The sequence below is a fragment of the Phascolarctos cinereus genome, unplaced genomic scaffold, assembly GCF_003287225.1.
Source record: "Phascolarctos cinereus isolate Bilbo 61053 unplaced genomic scaffold, phaCin_HiC Scaffold_726;HRSCAF=1367, whole genome shotgun sequence".
Classification (NCBI taxonomy): domain Eukaryota; kingdom Metazoa; phylum Chordata; class Mammalia; order Diprotodontia; family Phascolarctidae; genus Phascolarctos; species Phascolarctos cinereus.
This window is the reverse complement of record NW_027556098.1, coordinates 124515106-124534193: the sequence shown is the minus strand read 5'-3', so window position 1 is coordinate 124534193 and position 19088 is coordinate 124515106. Positions and strand designations below refer to the sequence as shown.

Here is a 19088-nt window from a genome sequence, read left to right as displayed (position 1 = left end):
CGGGGTTTCAGCTCTATTCCCCAAGAGCGGGGCGCTGGGGGGGCAGCTGCTTCCCGAGCTTCCGTCCCACAGACTGAGGGGGAATCCAGTGGCTGATCAGAGAGGGATTGCAGGGATCTCTTTGCCAGTGCTGAGGCAGGAATCTCTTGCTTTGCCCGTGTTTGGATCTGGGTCACAGTTCTGGGCTGTGGTGCTGGGGTGAGGAGAAGTGCTGGCTTGGTGGAGCTTGTAGTGATTGTGGAGAGGAACCCCTCCTCACAGTTACAGGACAGAAAGGAGTACTTGTGGTCACAGGCCAGGAAAGGAGTAAACACCTCGCCCCTTATCATACCACCTTGGAAGAGCTGAAAATTTACAGGTCCCTACAAGTATCTCTGAAAACAGCTGTACAAACCCCCCGAAGCTTGGGACAGTACATTCTCCACATTGGAAGCAGATTTGTACCTTAACAAAGAGTTTAAAACTCAAGTAATTGGCTGGGATCATGAGCAAGGAGTGCAAAAAGAGTCAGACTATATTATCTTACTTTGGTGACAAAGAAGATTAAAATATACAACCAGAAGAAGACAACAAAGTCAAAGCTCCTACATCCAAAGCCTCCAAGAAAAATATGAATCAGTCCCAGGCTTTGGAAGACCTCAAAAGGGATTTTGAGAAGCAAGTAAGGGAAGTAGAGGAAAAACTGGCAAGAGAAATGAGAGTGATGTAAGAAAATCATGAAAAACAAGTCAACAGCTTGCTAAAGGAGACCCAAAAAAATACTGAAGAAGATAACACGTTAAAAAATAGCCTAACCCAAATGGCAAAAGAGGTCCAAAAAACCAATGAGGAGAAAAATGCCCTAAAAAGAAAAATGGGCCAAATGGAAAAGGAAGTCCAAAAGATTACTGAGGAAAATACTTCCTTAAAAATTAGAATAGAGCAATTGGAAGCTAGTGACTTTATGAGAAATCAGGACACAGTAGAACAAATCCAAAAGAATGAAAAATTAGAAAACAGTGTGAAATATCTCATTGGAAAAACAACTGACCTGGAAAATAGGTCCAGGAGAGAGAATTTAAAAATTATTGGACTATCTGAAAGCCATGATCAAAAAAAAAGAGCCCAGACAATTTTTGTTGTTCAGCTATTTTTCAGTTATATTCAACTCTTCATGACCCCACTTTGGGTTTTCTTGGCAAAGATACTGGCTTGCCATTTCCTTCTCCAGTTCATTTGATAGATGAGGAAACTGAGGCAAACAGGGTTAAGTGACTTGCTCAGGGTCACACAGCTAGTAAGTGTTTGAGGCCAGATCTGAACTAAGGTCTCACTGACCTCCATTTCCAGGCTTGCTTGATTCCCTTCAAGACTTAGCTCAAATCCCAGCTTTTGCTGCAAGAAGCTTTTTCTGGTTCCCCTCTGTTCCTTCGTTGCTAATGCTTTCCCTCTGAAATTACCTTCCATTTACATTGTACATACATAATTGTTGATATGTAGTCTTCCTCCTTAGAATGTGAATTTCTCAAGGGCAGAGACGGTTTCTGCCTCTTTGATACTCTAGTAGTTTTTTTTTTAATTAAAGGGCCGTCCAACATGACAAAACAGGAAAATGATAAATGTTGGAGAGGATGTGGGAAAATTGGAACGCTGATACATTGTTGGTGGAGTTGCTAAATGATCCAACCATTTTGGAGAATAATTTGGAACTATGCCCAAAGGGCTACAAAAATGTGCATACCCTTTGACCCAGCAATAGCACTTCTAGGGCTATATCCCAAAGAGATCAAAAAAATGGGAAAAGGACCCACATGTACAAAAATATTCATAGCAGCTCTTTTTGTGGTGGCAAAAAATTGGAAATTGAGAGGGTGCCCATCAATTGGGGAATGGCTGAGCAAGTTGTGGTATATGAATGTAATGGAATACTATTGTGCTATAAGAAATGATGAACATGCTGACTTCAGAAAAACCTGGAAAGACTTATATGGTCTGATGCTGAGTGAAGTGAGCAGAACCAAGAGGACTTTGTACACAATAACAGCCACATTATGCAATGACTAAGAATGTTAAACTGAACCCTTCTCAGCATTACGAGGATCTCAGACATCTCCAGAAGCCTCAGGATGGAAAATGCTGTCCACATCCAAAGAAAGAACTATGGATCCAATCGCTATCCCTTGTTTTTACCTTCTGTTGAGTTTTGTTTCATCTTTCTGATGGTTCCTCCTATTGGTTTTAATTTTTACTTACAACTTCACTAATGTGAAAATATGTTTAATGGGTATGTAAATGTAAAGCCTATGTCAGATTGTGCGCTGTCTTGGGGAGGGTGGGGGGGAGGAAAAGGGAGAAAAATTTTCAACTCAAAAGCATATGGAAAAAAAACATCAAAAAAATATAAATAAAGTATTAAAAGTAAAAAAAAAATTAAAGGGCCATCCATTGACTCACTTCTTAAAGAGGCCTATTCACTGAATGGGCATTGCCTCACTCAAAGTGAGAACTCAAAAAGACTTTAGCTTGAAAAGGCCAAGGTACCCCATTGCATCCTGGGCCATCTCCAGTCTTCCTGATCTCTATTTGGCCACTGAACCCAGATGGCTCCAGACGAGAAAGTGACGCTGGTGACTTTGCACAGCCTTCCCTCACTTAAATCCAGTTCACTTGCTTGTCATGACATCATCTCCCTGATGTCATAGTCTTCTTCAAGAATCAGGGCCTGTATGAATTAATAAAATTTGGTTTCAGCAGATCTAAAGTTCAGACCTTGCTACCTAAATGACTCTACCACAGACCTTATATAACTCTTGGGGCCTCCTAATGTTATATATTAAATTATATTTGGAGAGATCAAACTTTTGTGTGATTAGCAAATGACAAAGATATGTTGTTGTGGGAAATGGGTCAAGGATCATAATAAGTCTTTCAGAATTTTTTCTACGGGGGTAGCTAGGTGGTGCAGTGGATAGAGCACCGGCCCTGGCTTCAGGAGGACCTGAGTTCAAATTCGGTCTCAGACACATAATGCTTACTAGTTGTGTGATTCTAGGCAAGTCACTTAACCCCATTGCCTACCCAAAAAAAAAAAACAAACCAGAATTTTTTCTACACACTTCAGCCCCTGTGATTTGCATAGCTTATGAATGATGTGAGGATGAGGTAGGAATTGGAAACAATCTGTCCAAAACAGCTTTCCCTAGCTCCTTGACTGGGTCAAGGGATAAGATTAAAAATCAAAGAGACTTATTCTGACCATAACTCAGTAGATAATTAGAGTGCCAGCCAAAGAGGAGAATCAGTTTGAAGAACAGATTTAATCTAAGCCTGAGGGCTTCTGCTGACCTTGGTTTCCTAGAAGGCATTCAAGATCTCTGGTCTTTTCACTGTAATGGAGAGGCTTATCACAACTATTGCATCTTAGCAGCAGGTATGGGGAGAAGATAGCTCAAAAATCTGAATAGCTGAAGACCAATGAAGAAAGGAGAAACAATGTTCAGGAGATAATAGATACAGTGGTACTATAGCATCAAAGACGTGAATTATCCCAGCCATGGAATATGCTTTGCTGCATATATCCATATGTGTTTGCCCTTTGTGCATGTGCCTGAACATATGAGCTGCCTAGAGGTAGACTAGTTCATTTATGTTTGTTGGCTACATGTTTCTTCCTACATGCCCATTATGTGAAGTCAACAGGCATTTATTAAGTACCTCTGTGCTAAGCCCTAAGGATACAAAACAAAGCAAAAAACAGTCCCAGCCCTCAAGGAGTTTACAATCTAATGGGGGAAAAACAGACAAACAACTATGCACAAACAAGATATAGACAAGATAAATTGGAGATAATAAACAGAGAAGGCATTAATGTTAAGGGGGAGGGGGTCAAGAAAGGCTTTTTGCAGATAGTGAGATTTAAGTTGGAACCTAAAGTAAGTTAAGATGTGAACCATTCTAGGCATGAGGGACAGAGAGTCCTCTACTGAGTCCCCCACTTGAGAAAATGATCATGGTTGGAGTATCTCATGTGAGGAACAGCAAGGAGACCAGTGTCACAAGATGTCAGAGTATGTAGAGGGGAGTAAAGTGTAAGAATACTGGATGGATAGGGAGGGTCCTGATGATAAAGGGCTTTAAAAGTTAAACAGAATTTTACATTTGATCCTGTAAATAATAAGAGCCACTGGAGTTGATTGAATAAGGGAGTGATGTGGTTAGATCTATGCTTTAGGAAGATCAGTTTGACAGCTGAACTGAAGATGGCTTAGAATGGAGAGAAACTATTGCAGTAGTCCAGAAATGAGGTTCTGAGGGCTTGCATCTGGGTGGTGGCAGAGTCAAAGAAGAGAAGGATACATATATGAAAATGTTATGAAGGGAGAATCTATGGTCCTTAGCAATAGATTGGATATGGGGTTTGGGGGAGAGGAGGTGAGGGGAAAAGGGGTAAAGAAGACACTGCTGAATGTAGCTGCTGCATTGATCCTAGAGCTATAAATTCCCTGTGGATTACTGGAACCAGTTAAAAAAAGAATGTTGAATGCAGACCTCAGAAGGAGCTACCTGACTTTGATCCCAGCTGACCCCATGATTGGAGCAGGTCCAAACTGGTTTCCTGGTTGTTGCTCTCACAGCCCAAGCCTGCTGATTTGACCAGATGTCACCCCTCCCCACACTCCAGTCTCCTTCAGCTTTCTCTAAGGCTTTTGGTTATGTAAAACACCTTATGCAACAGCTTCTCAAGGATGTGCCTCCCATGAGATTCTTTCTCTGGTGAAATGTATTTAACCTTGTTCCTCCTATGCCCCTCTTGGGCTCTCCTGTAGCCCGGTATAGGGGATGGCCCCCAGATGGCAATTCCTTTGCCTTGGTTAAAAGATCCTAGTTTTTGCTGTCTTGGTAGCCTCTTTTATTTCAGATCAACAACACCTAGGTTGTGAGCCTAGGTGTCTGGGAGAATGATGATACCCTTGACAGCAATAATAAAGTGAGGATGGGGGCAGAGTTTGGGAGGAAAGGTAACTTTTGGACCTGCTCAGTTTAAGATGTCAATGGGACACCCAGTTCAAGTTGTCCAATAGTTGGTTGGAAATGCAAAACAGAGGTCAGGAGAGTTCAGAGCTGGATAAAAAGATCTGCCTTTCTTATTAACGTTTCTTGTATTTGTGAACTTCCCCAACCTGTAAGAGAACATGTGAAGAGCATCTTTTCACTCATTTTGATATTCTAAATGATTAAATGTCTTTGCTTTGAACTGCATTGTCCTTTCTAATTGGCAAAGTAAAAGTAAACACATCATTCTGGGGCTTGTATACTGTGGTTTTGAGTGGATGCTTATCCACAAAGCGCCTTGAAACTGGGAGAACTTTCTGGAGGCTCATGTATGTGGTGCAGGGAATGCTACAATGAAATAGAATGCAACAGAATAAAGCTTAGTGAGTTACTAGAAGTGGCCGAAGACGTATAAACCTAGTGGATGATCCATTCTGTTGTCACTTTCTTCTCCATAAATCTTTTGCCTCTCTCTCCATTTTACTCATATAATCACCACCCTAGGTCAGGCTCCTGTGGCATTTTACCTGGATTATTGTGATATGTTCCTAATTGGCCTCCCAGCCTGGGGTCTCTCCTGTCTTCTAACTATTCTCCATACAGCTTTCATATCTGATTAAGTCGTTTTCTTGCTCAAATACCTTTATTTTGTAGGATAACATACAAATTACTCAGCCAAACAACCTGGTCCCTATATACCTTTCCCACCTTATTTCACTAAACTTCCCTTTATAAGCTGCATGTTACAGTGGGGCCAGATGGCTAACTCTTGATCTCAACATTCCACCTCCTACCTCCTGCCTCCTGCCTCTGGGCATTTGTTCAGTCTATCTCCCATACCTGGAATTCACTTCCTCCTCAAACTCCTAGATGTTAGTGTTAGATTCTTTCTTCTCAAATTACCTTATATTTACTTATCTATGAACATGTTCTATTTACTTATTTATGAACATGTTCTATTTCTTCCATTCAAATGTAAGTTCCTTGAAGGTAAGGACTTTCATTTTTATCTTTGTACCTCCAGCATTTCCCACAAGTGCTTAATAAGTGCTTGATAAACATTTGTTAAATTAAATGAAAATGGGTAAATGTTAATCTGCAGTGTTTCAAATCAGATCTGTTTGTCCTAGTGTTTATTTTATTTAATTATTTAATTAATTAATTAATTAATTAATTAATGCTTTTTGGTGAGGCAGTCAGGGTTAAGTGACTTGCCTAAGGTCACACAGCTAGTGTCAAGTGTCTGAGGCTGGATTTGAACTGAGGTCCTCCTGACTCTATCCACTGCGCCACCTAGCTGCCCCTCTAAGTATTTATTTTTAAGCAGTCTGAATGGAGACTTTCTCAGACCACTGCCATGCCAAGAACTTGGAGTAACAAATATGATTAAATAGCTTTTATTCATTCTTCAGATTTACCTGGGAGGTTATTTCTGGTTCAATACCTAAGGATAAAATGTTACAGACCAGGAGAGACAGATTTATTACCTCAAAAAATTAAACTCAAAAACTCCTTTAAAATGTCAGCAATACAGGACATAGTTCATAGTCTCAAGTAGACTTGGATGTAAAACTATTTGCAACTTCTAAATGAAGGAGTTAGAGTTACATTTTCGTGTACATCCTTACATTTTTTTTTCTTTTAGGCAATTGGGGTTAAGTGACTTGCCCAGAGTCACACAGCTAGTAAGTGTCAAGTGTTTGGTCTGAGGCTGGATTTGAACTCAGGTCCTCCTGACTTCAGGGCTGGTGCTCTATCCATTGCGCCACCTACCTGCCCTTCTGTCCTTATATTTTCAAAATACTTTCAGTTTCTTTCAATCTCTCTCTACCTCTTTCCCTCCCTCCCCCTCTCTTCCTTCCTTCCTTGCCCCCCTCTCTCTTCCCTGCCCTCTCTCTCTCCCTTCCCCTCCCTCCTTCTCCTCCTCCTTCTTCCTTTCCCCCCCTCTTCTCTTTGTCTCTTTCTGTCTCTGTCTCTGTACACTCAAGTGTGAAGGCAATTTGAGGCCTTATTCCATATACTTTACATTCTTCAGAATTTAAGGCACTAGAAACCAAAACGTTTCCATGACTGACCAGAGTGTCAATATTGCATTAATTAGCAACTCCCAGTTACAAATATGATGTGGCAGAAGTAACCTGTTAAGTTATTAACACCTTACTGTGAGGATTAGTCACATTTACCTAAGAAGACCTAGACAGGATGGGACACAGAAGCCTGACTTTGATGGAAGGAGCTGAGAAAGGCCCAGAGTATTTGGTATCACAGTGGGCAACTCTGAACTGCATGAAGTTGGTTAGTTGGCTTAGGGGAAGGGTCATTGAAAGGAAGAAAAAGAGGCAGCCCAAAAGGGGATAGAAGAGCACTGATACACAATTTATTTTATAATTGAACCAAAGGGTCAGGTGGACTCCTCTTTCCCCAGACTGCAAACTGGACCTTTGTTCTGGGAGCAATTCTGGTGTTTCCTAGAAAGAACAGTGTCCCAGAAGTTTTATAGTCCTGGATTCCCTGGTTGTAGAACTAAAGCCTGGCCTGTCTCTGCTGGGCAGAGTAAAGGGAGGCAGATAATTTAGTTAAAAGGATAAAGTGCAGTAGCTCCTGTAGGCATAAAAGAATTGCAAACTAAGGAATAATGATACAGAAGATAACAAAAATGGAGCATTTCTATCCTTCAAAGCCATTGGGGTCTTTGTTTTAAAATGACAATGTTAGTCTCCATCCAGTAAGAAGATGCTCCAGTCCAGCTATCTGTGGAGGAGGCACTTGGGGATTCTCCTTTAGTAACAGTGATACGATATCCATTGTGATGTATTAAAAGTTCCAGAAAGGCAGCTAGGTGGCACAATGGATAGAGCACTGGCCCTGAAGGCAGGAGGACCTGAGTTCAAATCTGGCCTCAGACCAAACACTTGACACTTACTAGCTGTGTGACCCAGGGCAAGTCACTTAACCCCAATTGCCTCATCAAAAAGCAAAGCAAAAAAAAAAAAAAAGACCCCAATGGATAATAAATGCAGAAGATTCTGTGTTTGACCTCTAACTGAGTTTACTTTTATAATGCCTTGCACATAATTTATACTCACTAAATACTTGTTGATAGATTTATTTAAAAAAAAGAAACTTGAGCAAGGGAATCATGTTCTTTTCAGCATTTGTTCATAGCCTGGAAGTCACAGATTTCTGACTTGTTTAATTCCCCTGAGATTCTATGTAACAGGGATTGTAAAATTACCAAGGAGGAGTGGCCTGCTAACTCATGCTTGCAGCCTGTATAGTCCTAGATTTTTTTTTTCTAGTATTGAAACTACATAAGTATTACAGGCCCTAGATTATACAGAACAGTGCAACTATCACCTCTTTCAGATCCCTTCTACCCAACCATCAGATTACAGTGTTAAGGAATTGGATGGGATGCATTAAAAAAAAAGGAAAACAAAGCATCCTCTGTTACTTTTCACATTCCCTGGAGAGGACTTCTCACATGTCAGACACTACTCAAATTTAACGCCACCCCTGGAAACTAGATAGGTTTACCCAGTTCCATGGGAAAGAAGCTGACACTTGTGATGAGCCTGGGAGACAGACAATTTCATCTGCCCTGAGACACTACCACAAAACAGACAAGAGACTTAGGAGTTTGAGAGGGAAGAGTCTGATGCTCCAGGAGAATGGTGAATTAGGACTCTGATGGCAGTTTGGAGTGCCTGCCAAGGAGGAAGCATAATACTCTACGTATTTGTATTTTCATTTGAACACCACTCCTCATAGCCGCATTTAAATCAGACAAATTATCCTCCAGGAGAGCAGACTTCAGATGATGATGCTAGAGAAGCAGAAGACATACAGAAGGAAAGAATCTGGGGGAGATTTTCAGGGAGTTAGAAATCTTAATTTCTTCATTATCCAGAGAAAAAAGACAAAATGTGGCACAGTGGAAAGAGCATTACAGTTGGGAAATTCAGGTTCTATTACCAGATCTGCCATTTGCTAACTCACCATCTTGACGTTGGACAAGTTTTTTACCTTCTCTCAGCATCAATTTCATCATCTATAAAGTAAAGGGATTAAACTAGGTTCTTAACCTGGGATAGATTTCAGGAGGGTCTCAAAATTTGGATAGCAAAAAGTATATGTCTTTATTAGAATTTAACAGAATTCTTTAATAGAATTGGTTTCTTTTGTAATCCTATGTATTTTTCTTTTGCATTTAACTATTATTTTCATAGGGGATCCATAGGATTCTTCAGACTGCCAATGGCATCTATAACAGACAAAAAAGGTTAATACTAGATGATCCCTATGTGATTTCTTTGAGCACTGATACAGAGTCTGTGAGATTTTTAAAACCATAGAAGAAAAGCAAAACACACATATACATCTTATTTCTTCCCTTGAGATCTTTGGATATATTTCAGTATTTGAAGTTGTCTGAAGAGTTCTTCAGCTGAAAACAGTGGAAGAAATCCAAGATCTTGGCTGGGCTAGAATGTCAGGTTGGACTCAGGTAGATTGGAAGTTTCCCAAGGCCCATGTAAGCCATCCTACTCCTCTCTATTCCACTTCAACTTGGCTGTTTCACTTATCTGCTTTGGTTATATAACCTTCCATACCTCCCTTAGTGTAACCAAATGAAAAGAACCTATCTGAGAACTGTTTCTTAAAGATAGCTCCATGTTACGTGCTCTGGATTAGACCTGAGTTAGTTGAGAGTTTGAAGTGTCCTAAGAGGTGATCTTACCCAACTTCTAACCAACATATCCTGCTCCATAAATGAAGTAGACTTCACCCAATTCTGATTAGTTGTTGTTGAGTTGTTCAGTTGTGTCTGACTGTTCATGACCCCATGGATCATAAAGTCTGTCCAAGTTTCATGTTCCTTTGAGACAAATGAAAAGTCTGAGAAACAGAGTTTCTAGGTAATTGATAATCAATTTATTAATTAGGCTAGCAAATAATCAATAAATTAAATTCAGTGGTTCTCTTTGTAACTAAAGACCCCACATGGAGGTCGTTGAATGTTTAACCACCTTTGGAAAAGGGGGTGTCCCTGAGGGTGAAAATCAACTCTGATTAGTTAACAATTAATGAGAAGGTAGACATATTAATGAGCAGGTGGGCAGAAAGTCGTCAGTTCTTCCAGTAGAGGATTGAGGCTTGATGAGACTCCACTGCCCCAGCTATCTGGACAGAGGAACCCATCTCCACCCAGACTACTTAAATTGCTGAACAACTAACTGGAATTAACCTAGACTTGATTCCTTTAACCTTTAATCAGAACTAAACTCTCCCAGTAGAGTAGGGGCCTTCCCAAGACTGAGGATAGTGTCTCACTGTCAGCTGTTTTCCTTCACAAGGACTGAGCTTTGAATGAGGAAGTAAAAAAAGAAAAAAACCCTACTGAAAACTAACCCACTAGTAACTGGTTATTAATAATCAGAAAGAAGATCTTTGGGTCCCATATGTAAAATTGGTTATTACTATAATAAGAAAATAATCATTTTTCTCATGTTGTTTCCGTGATATTATCTATCTCAATTCTAGCTGGTACTGGCTTCTGAATCTAAGTTATAATTCTACCTTCCTCATCTTGAGCAGGCCTTCCTGGGTCATTTTTAGAAATTAAAATTTTTTTTGCTACTTGTTCATCTTCCTGACATAATTGCCCTACCAGCAACTTGACAGTTGCCACACAGACCCTTTATCCAAAAACTCTGTGCCTTAGACCAGAGAGCATGACCATGACTCACCCAAATCAGCACCAGGCACATTCCCCTGTGGGAAGGTGGGGGCAGGGAAGATCACATGTAACTCTATCTTTGACTGTACCTTTCTATGCTGTACTTACTTGTGAGTATCAATAAACTATTCTAACCTTTAGCAGTATCCCTGAATGGCATTCACCCCAAACCTGGCCTTTAATTTGCATGGCAAGATCCATATCTCCAGCTACCCATAGGACATCTCTCCTTGGGTGTAAAACATCTCAAACTCATTATGCCCCAAACCAAATTTATACTCAGATCAACTCCTTGTCTCTGAAAATGGCTCCTGAAGTGATGCTGATTAATGAAGAAACTGAATCTTTGACAATTAATCTATGGTCTGGGACCACTGGACAGCTGGAAGTATAGTCACAGAGAGGTTTAACTGTACTGGTGACCACTAATTCATTTTACCATTTTAATGATGCAACACCAGCTATTGATTATAGAATATTATTTAGAAATTCTTGCCATTTATAATTTTTTTTTGCTAAATGATTTGCAGAAACTAAGGTGTTACTAATACCACTAGCCTCAAATCATCCCTCCACTCTTGCCATCTTGCCATCAGCCCTGTCATTGTCTCCCTCCCCACCTGGAACAGACATCTTCTGGACTAGACTTCCAGAAACCATCTGCACTTCCCTTGGAATTACAGCCATCCAGACTGGTGAGCGAGTAAGTACAAACTAAGCTAACCCACCAAATCTAACTGCCCTTCATATCCTTTCATAGCCATCCACCCCAGACATTATGCCATTTGCCTGGTTGCCTGTGTATTTACTACCTCTATCAACCCACTTTCTTCCTTTTTTTTTTTCTGGGAATGTTGAGGTTTAGGGGTTTAGGGGTGCTGGGACTTCAAAATCACAACATGTGAGTTCTCCCTGAAAGAATTTGACCCAAGCCATCTTTCAGCCAAAGACAAGGTTTATTAGAACATCTGCCTTATTGTCCAGACTCTTAAGGAATCTGAACATTAGTGAGCTATTGACTAGATTATAAGAATCTGAGCACTTTACTGGAGACAAGATGGACCTTACATACAGAAAGACTGTGGGAGAAATCTAGGAGTGGCCAATTAGTGGGGGGAGGGAAGAGACTGTGAAGTGATAGAATGCCAGGGACCTGGACCACGTGGCTAAGGGAGAATGCAGCCTAGCTAGGATTAAGGTTGGGAAGTGACTAGGGGCCATTGGGAGGTAAGACAATGGAGAGCTAGACTAGGTTAAAGGTAACAGAGAATTGAGAGATTGGGTGTAGCCACAATGAAAGGCCAGTTGATGGTATTATAGCCTCAGGCAAAAGCCAGAGATTTGTCCATGTGGGAAAGTCCAGAGTTTTTCCTTTCTGGGGTCCAGATCCCAACCCCATCAGGAATAGTAATTAAATCAATACTACCGTTGCTGTCATTGATTTGCTTATAACTTCACTCACCATTCCTTTGATTTCCAAGACTAAAACTCCTTTCCCTAGCCACTGCTCCCCTATAGGTTGTCTTTCTCATTACAATTTTTGAAGTCAGGGACTATCTCATTTATGCATTTGTATCCCCGGAACCTAGCATAGTGTTCAGAAAATATTAAGTGCTTAGCAAAAATTGTATTCATTCTTTCATATTATTTATCAAAATGTTTATGACTTGCATTTATATATAAAAGACTGACAAGAAGTCTTGCAAAAGGATGAAACTCGGGACTGGAAAAATGTGTAAGTTAGCTGAGGAGAAGAATAAGGACCCAGATCTGGGTTTTCATTAGGAAAGAGAATTCTTGAGGAAAATTAAACTCCCTCTACTAATGCAAGTCAGCAACTTCTTTTGTGGGGGAAGAACGGAAGGGAGTGAGAAAAGGTAGGGAGGCATATGCAGTTGGCAATCGTTTACTAGAAGAAGACCTAGGAGTTCAACAACCTCTCTGTAGCTTGGAGTCTTCCACAACTGCCTACAGCTGGAAGAGGTAAAGTGATTTGCCCAAGGTCACTCAGCTAGTCTATGTCCCAGGACTTTAAGCCAAGGTTTTCCCCATGTTGAAACCAGCTCTTTATCCACTATCCCACAAGATGAGAAGAAAGCGGCAGCTGGGTTCTGAGCTCCTTCTGTCAGATTTCTGTGCCAAGAAAAAAGACTCAGTTCCTCTGAAGAGAAGACTACCATCACTTGAGCTGTGGCAAGTTTCCCTAGCAGCTTTCATGGGTGATTGTTATTTTCCCTCCTACTGGAAAAGGTGGTCATAATCCGAAGATGAGTAGAGCACTCCCTTGAGGGAAATGTTTGGAGGTGGAATTCATTTGGGAATAGGCCTGAGCAAATGGGCTTAATACCTGAGTCAGTTGCCTGTTTTGCCTAAATTATTTCACTGTCTTTGCTTGGAATTCATGGTAATCTGGTTCAAGCTCCTAAAAGAAGCCCTGATGTTAGAGTGCATCTTTTTGTAGTGACAAAGAATAAGAAATGGAGAAGATGCCCATCACCTGAGGAATACCATAAGTTGTGGTATATGATGGTGATAGAATACTCTCATGCTATAAGAAATGATGAGCAGGATGGTTTCAGAAACACCTGGGAAGAACTATATGAACTGGTGCAGAGTGAAGTGAACAGAACCAGGAGATTATTATATATGACAGTATCAATATTTTTAGATGATCAATTGTGAAAGACTTAACTACTCCAATCAATACAATGATCCAAGACAATTCCAAAGGACTCATGATGAAAAATGCTATCCACTTCCAGAGAGAGAACTGAGGAACCCTGAGTGCAAATTGAAGTATAATTTTTAAAATCTTCTTTCTTTTTCTTGTTTTTCTTTTGTAATATGGCTGATATAAAAATATGATTCACAAGTATAATTCATATGTTGCTTGCCTTCTCAATGAGTGAGAGGGGCAGGGGAGGGAGAGAATTTGGAGCTTGAAAAATTTTTAAATGAAAGTTTAAAATAAATGAAAAGAAATAAAGCTATTTACCCCTTCAAAGGAAGAAGAAGAAGAAGAAACAGCACTGGTGGGAGCTTGTGTCATGATACCCATGGAACTTAATCCATGAAAACCTGTTCTTTATTGCCTTTCTGATTACTCCATTTCCATTTTTCTCTCTAGTATCATGGGGAGGGATAATGATGGGGGTGGTGATGGAGGAGGAAAAAAGGAAAGAAGGACCCTATGTCCCATCTGTGAAATGGAGAGAGTAAGTCTGATACTTTAAAAACTTTTCAGACTCTATATACACCATGTTCATATCATAGATCTATAAAGACAATCAGCTGAAGAAATAAGCATATGAAGAAGGAGGATTGGAGTACTGAATCTGTTTGGTTTTGGCATTGCTGTGGCTAAAGTAATGTTACTGTTAGCCTGGCCTGGAATTAAAGAACTGAAGATTCTTTGAAGGATAAGCCCAGAGCCCATCACACATTCCCCCTTCTTCTCCCCTTCTCCCCTCCCCCAGGCTATATGAGTTATAGATTTAAATAGATGACTGTCCCACCAATAAGCATGGACCTAGCTGTAGCTGAGAAGGGGGCCAGAAGGAGACAAGGAGCCTGGATTTTGCAGGTGTTAAGTTTTGTTTGCATGTTTGTTCGCTCTTCGGTCTCTGGGGAAGAATAGAATGTTCCCTAGGCAGCTGTGTTGTAATCAGGCATTAGATAAGAAACATCAGTGAACAGAGCAAAATGCCATGATGGGCTTAGAGTACCAGAAGCCTAGTCATTTGTCAAAGACAAAGCCAGAAAGGGACCATGATCAGAAGGCAAGCAATCAATAAACATTTATTAAGTGCCTATTATGTGCCAGTCACTATGCTATGCACTGGGGATGAAAAAAAGGCAAAAAACAGTCTCTGCCCTCTGAAAGCTTACAATCCAATGGAAAACTCATAAATAGCACTATTGCTATAAAGCTTAATGGAAACTAGAGCATATGATACTGTCCATTTCTTCATAATCAAATTCCTGGAGGGGAGGAGGGGGAACTATCTGTAACTGTACCCTTTTTCATCATCTTTCTGTCTCTCCTGCTTGAATGATATGGCTCTCTCCAAATTACCAACAATATCTTAAAATACAATGGCCTTTTATCAGTACTCATCCTTAAGATCATAGAATTACAAATTTAGAACAGAGAGATATGAAAAGTCCCTTCATTTTAACCTTCTTGACTTCTGCAGTTTTTGACACTGCTGACTAACATGGTTTTCAAAAGTTAAATTAAATTAAATTTTGATGAGCAAAGTTTTGTTTTTTCTCCCTTCCATTCACTCCCAGTTCCTACCCCACATTGGAAAAGAATAAAAAAAAGAAAACCCTTACAACAAATAGTTAAGTCAACCATCTCATATTAAACAAAATCTCATATTGAAGTGACCAGTCAATTAGCATTTATTAATTATCTACTTAATGTACCAGGAGTTTTGTGTGTGAGGAACAGCAATGACACTAGTGTTACTCGTTTACAGGGAAGGAAGGAAAAGAAGAAGGAAAGAATAAGGAGGGAGGAGAGGCAAAAAGAAAAAGAGGAAGAAAGAAAAAGAAAGAAAGGAAGATTATTCAAGTGGATTTTAAAATTTAGGATAAGGCAAAGATAAAGGAGGGAGTGCAGAAAACCTGTGGGTGAAGTCTAGGACCAATTTTGTTTAAGTAAAGATAATTGAAATGGTAAGTATGGATTCAGAAAAGTAGTTAAAAAAAAAAGCCCAATACAAAACCATGAAATGGAGGAAAATATAAAGCTAATGTGTATAAAAGTTCAAGAGACATAGTTTCTGGATAATTAATCATTTTTATTAATTATGCTAGCGAATAATGAATAAAAGGGGTCAGTGGCACTCTTGAATGCTAAAGACCTTCATGGAACCCACTCAAATGCTTATATGTCCTTGGAAGAGTGGGTATTCCTGAGGGTGGAAATCAACTCTGATTGATTGGCAAGTAATAAGACAATGAATATTATAATAAAGGTAGATGTATTCTAATGAGGGGCTGGGGGATGTGATCACTCTTGCTCTCAGATCAGCCCCAGCCTTGGGTAATGTCTTCTTTCTCAGGACCTGTCTAGCTGATTATGGAGAAGCTCATAACCTGTAGCCTGGCTTTGGTGATGGATTCTTTAACCATAGCAACCCATACCTTAGATCAAAAAGAGAGGATGGGGATGGGGTAAGGTTGTCTATCAAAAAGAAAAGAGTCAGTAAAGGAGCAAAGGGGGAGCTAACAATAAAAGCTCATATTCATATGGCACTTTTAAGAGTCTTTTTCATTCATTATCTCACTTGATTCTCACAATAACTCTGTGACACAGTTACTATCATTATCCTAATTTTACAGATGAGGAAACTGAGGCCTATAGGGATTAAATGAGTAGTTTAGGACCCTTCAGCTATTAAGTGTCTGAGGCAGATGTGAACTGCTTTTCTGACTCTAAATCCAATGTTCTATCCAATAAGCCATGCTGTCAGGAAGAACAGGCTTAGTCCCATTTATATTTGGATAAAATCTGGGTTGAATTGTATATATAGACTTAACATTTTTAAAAATTATTTATATCTTCGGTTTTTACATCAATTATATTTCACAGCATATTCTTCCTTCTGTCATTCAGAGAGCCATCTTTTATAAGAAAGATTTAAGAAGAAGTCAGTCAACAACCAAATTAGCAATTATTAAGCATTTATTAAGTACTTATTTTTGCCAGGCATAGTGCTACATGCCAGGGATACAAAGAAAGGCAAAACATAGTCCTTGATTTCAAGGAGCACACATTTAATAGGGGACACAACACACAAACACCTGTGTACAAACAAAATATATACAGGAAATTTTGGAGATAATAATAGCTAATAATTATATAGCCCTTACTATGTGTTAAGTGCTTTATAATTATTATCTTCTTTGATCCTCACTATAACCCTGTGAGGCTGGTGCTATTATTTACCTTATTTTACTGATGAGGAAACTGAGGCAAATAGTTTAAGTGACTTGCCCAGGGTCATACTGCTAGTAATTGCCTGAGGACAGATTTGAACTCAGCTCTTTTCTGATTCTAGGTCCAGCACTTTATCCACTTTGTCTACTATACCACCTAGCTGCCTAGTAAAGGAGAAGGCACTACCATTAAGGGGCATCAGGAAGGGCTTTTCATAGAAGATGGGATTTTAGCTAGGATTTAAAGGAAGCAGAAGGCTTTAAATCTAATGTTTCTTACGTCTGCCACATAATGTTAGAATGTTTCCTTCAAATATTCTCCTGCTACTTCTCAAGCTGTACTAAATTGATATACCTTGAAGTATATCACACACACACACACACACACACACACATCATATATATATATATATATATATATATATATACATATATGTATATGTACTAACAGAACTTCATTTTAAATAGAATATGGTTTTAATTTTTGATAAGCTGCTGGATTTTAAAGAAAGTTTTTGGGGCCACCAAATATTTTGGGTCATGCAGAGAATATATATTATACTGTAGTAATTTTGTATTTACATTTGTATGATGTGACATAATAGATGTGAATGTTAATCACTGCTTGACTGTTAATCAAGTTGTTTAAATATAAAAAAAAATAAAGGAAGCAGAAATGAGGAGGGAGAGCATTACATGCCTGGGAGATAGCAAGTGAAAAATACCCATGATTGTGACATAGAGTGTCTTATTCCAGAAACAGCAAGGCCAGTGTCACTGGATTACAGAGCACTGGAGGAGGTGGGGTGAGGGAATGGGTGAGTAAGGTATAAAAAGACTAGAAAGATAGGAGAGGGCTACATTGTGAAAAGCTTTGAATGCCAAACCAAGATAATAGGGAGCTACTGGTATTTATTGAATGGGGCTGAGTGATCTCCTAATTGCCAGATCTAATGGCCTTTTCTCAGCCCTCATCCTTCTTGACCTCTTTGCAGCCTTTAACACTGTCAGTGACCCCCCTTTTGATACTCTATTCCTTCTAAGTTTTCATGACATTGTTCTCTCCTGGTTCTCCTCCTACCTACCTAACTGCTCTTTCTCTGTCTCCTTTGCTGGATCTTCATTGAGGTCTCCACCACTGACCATGAATGCTCTTCAGGGCTCTCCCGTAGGCCCTCTTCTCTTCTCCCTCTGTACTATTTCACTTAGTGATCTCATTAGCTTCTATGAATTCAATTATCACCTCTATACAGATGACTCTCAAGTCTACTTATCCAGCCCTAATCTCTCTCCTGACCTCCAGTCTCATATTTCCTATTGTCTACTGGAAATCTTCAACTGGTTGTCCTTTAGACATCTTAAATACAACATTCCAAAACTAAATCCACTATCTTTCTCCCCAAACCCTCCCCTCTTCCTAAATTTTCTGTTACTGTGGAGGGTACCACCATCCTCCCAGGCATCTAGGGCTCACAATCTCATCATTTCATCCAGGACTCCTCGCTGACTCTTATTCCCCATATCCAATCACTTGTTAATTTTACATTCTTAATGTCTCTCATATGTTCTCCCCCTTCTCTCTTCTGACACTGCCACCATCTGAAAAAAGGCCGTTATCTCCCCATGCCTGGACTATTTCAATAGTCTGCTGATTGGTTTCTTTACCACAAGTTGCCACCTCCTACAGTCTATTCTCCACTTAGCTGTCTACATGATCTTCCTAAAATGTACATCTCACCATGTCATCTCCCCCTCAGTTAAGGCCAGTGGCTCCCTATCAAATCCAAGATAAAATATAAAGTCCTCTTTTTGGAGTTAAAAGCCCTCCATACCATGGCCCACTTGTACCTTTCCAGCTGTCTTTATTCCTTTCACCCTATCATGTACTCAGTGACCCAGTGACATTATCTTTCTTGCTGTTCCTTACAGATGACACTAGGCATTTTCACTGGCTGTCTCTCATGCCTGGAAGGTTTTCCTTCATCATCTCTGCCTTTTGGCTTTCCTGGCTTCCTTGAAGTCCCAGCTAAAATTCCACTTTCTATAGGATTAGTTTCCTACTTCCCCGTAATTCCAGTGTCTTCACTCTGTTGACTATTTTCAATTCAATTTAAGGAAATAAAAATGTATTTTAAAGGGGCAGCTAGGTGTCGCAGTGGATAGAGCACCAGTCCTGAAGTCAGGAGGACCTGAGTTCAAATGTGGCCTCAGACCAAACACTTGACACTTACTAGCTGTGTGACCCTGGGCAAGTCACTTAACTCCAATTGCCTAAAAATAAATAAATTTTAAAAATAAAATATATTTTAAAGGGATGAATACAAGAATAGGGTTTGGCCTTGCAAGCTAGAGGGGGAGACAGAATGAT

General features: G+C 39.8%; 1 long non-coding RNA gene across 1 annotated transcript in view; it reads left to right on the top strand.

Moving 5' to 3' along the window:
- Window positions 1-13626, top strand: part of LOC144454526 (uncharacterized) — a 34876-nt gene extending 21250 nt beyond the window's left edge. Inside the window, exon 3 of the long non-coding RNA XR_013482977.1 lies at window positions 11302-13626. This is a non-coding gene — a long non-coding RNA (uncharacterized LOC144454526). The remainder of the gene's footprint in view (window positions 1-11301) is intronic.
- The last annotated feature ends 5462 nt before the right edge of the window (window positions 13627-19088 follow it).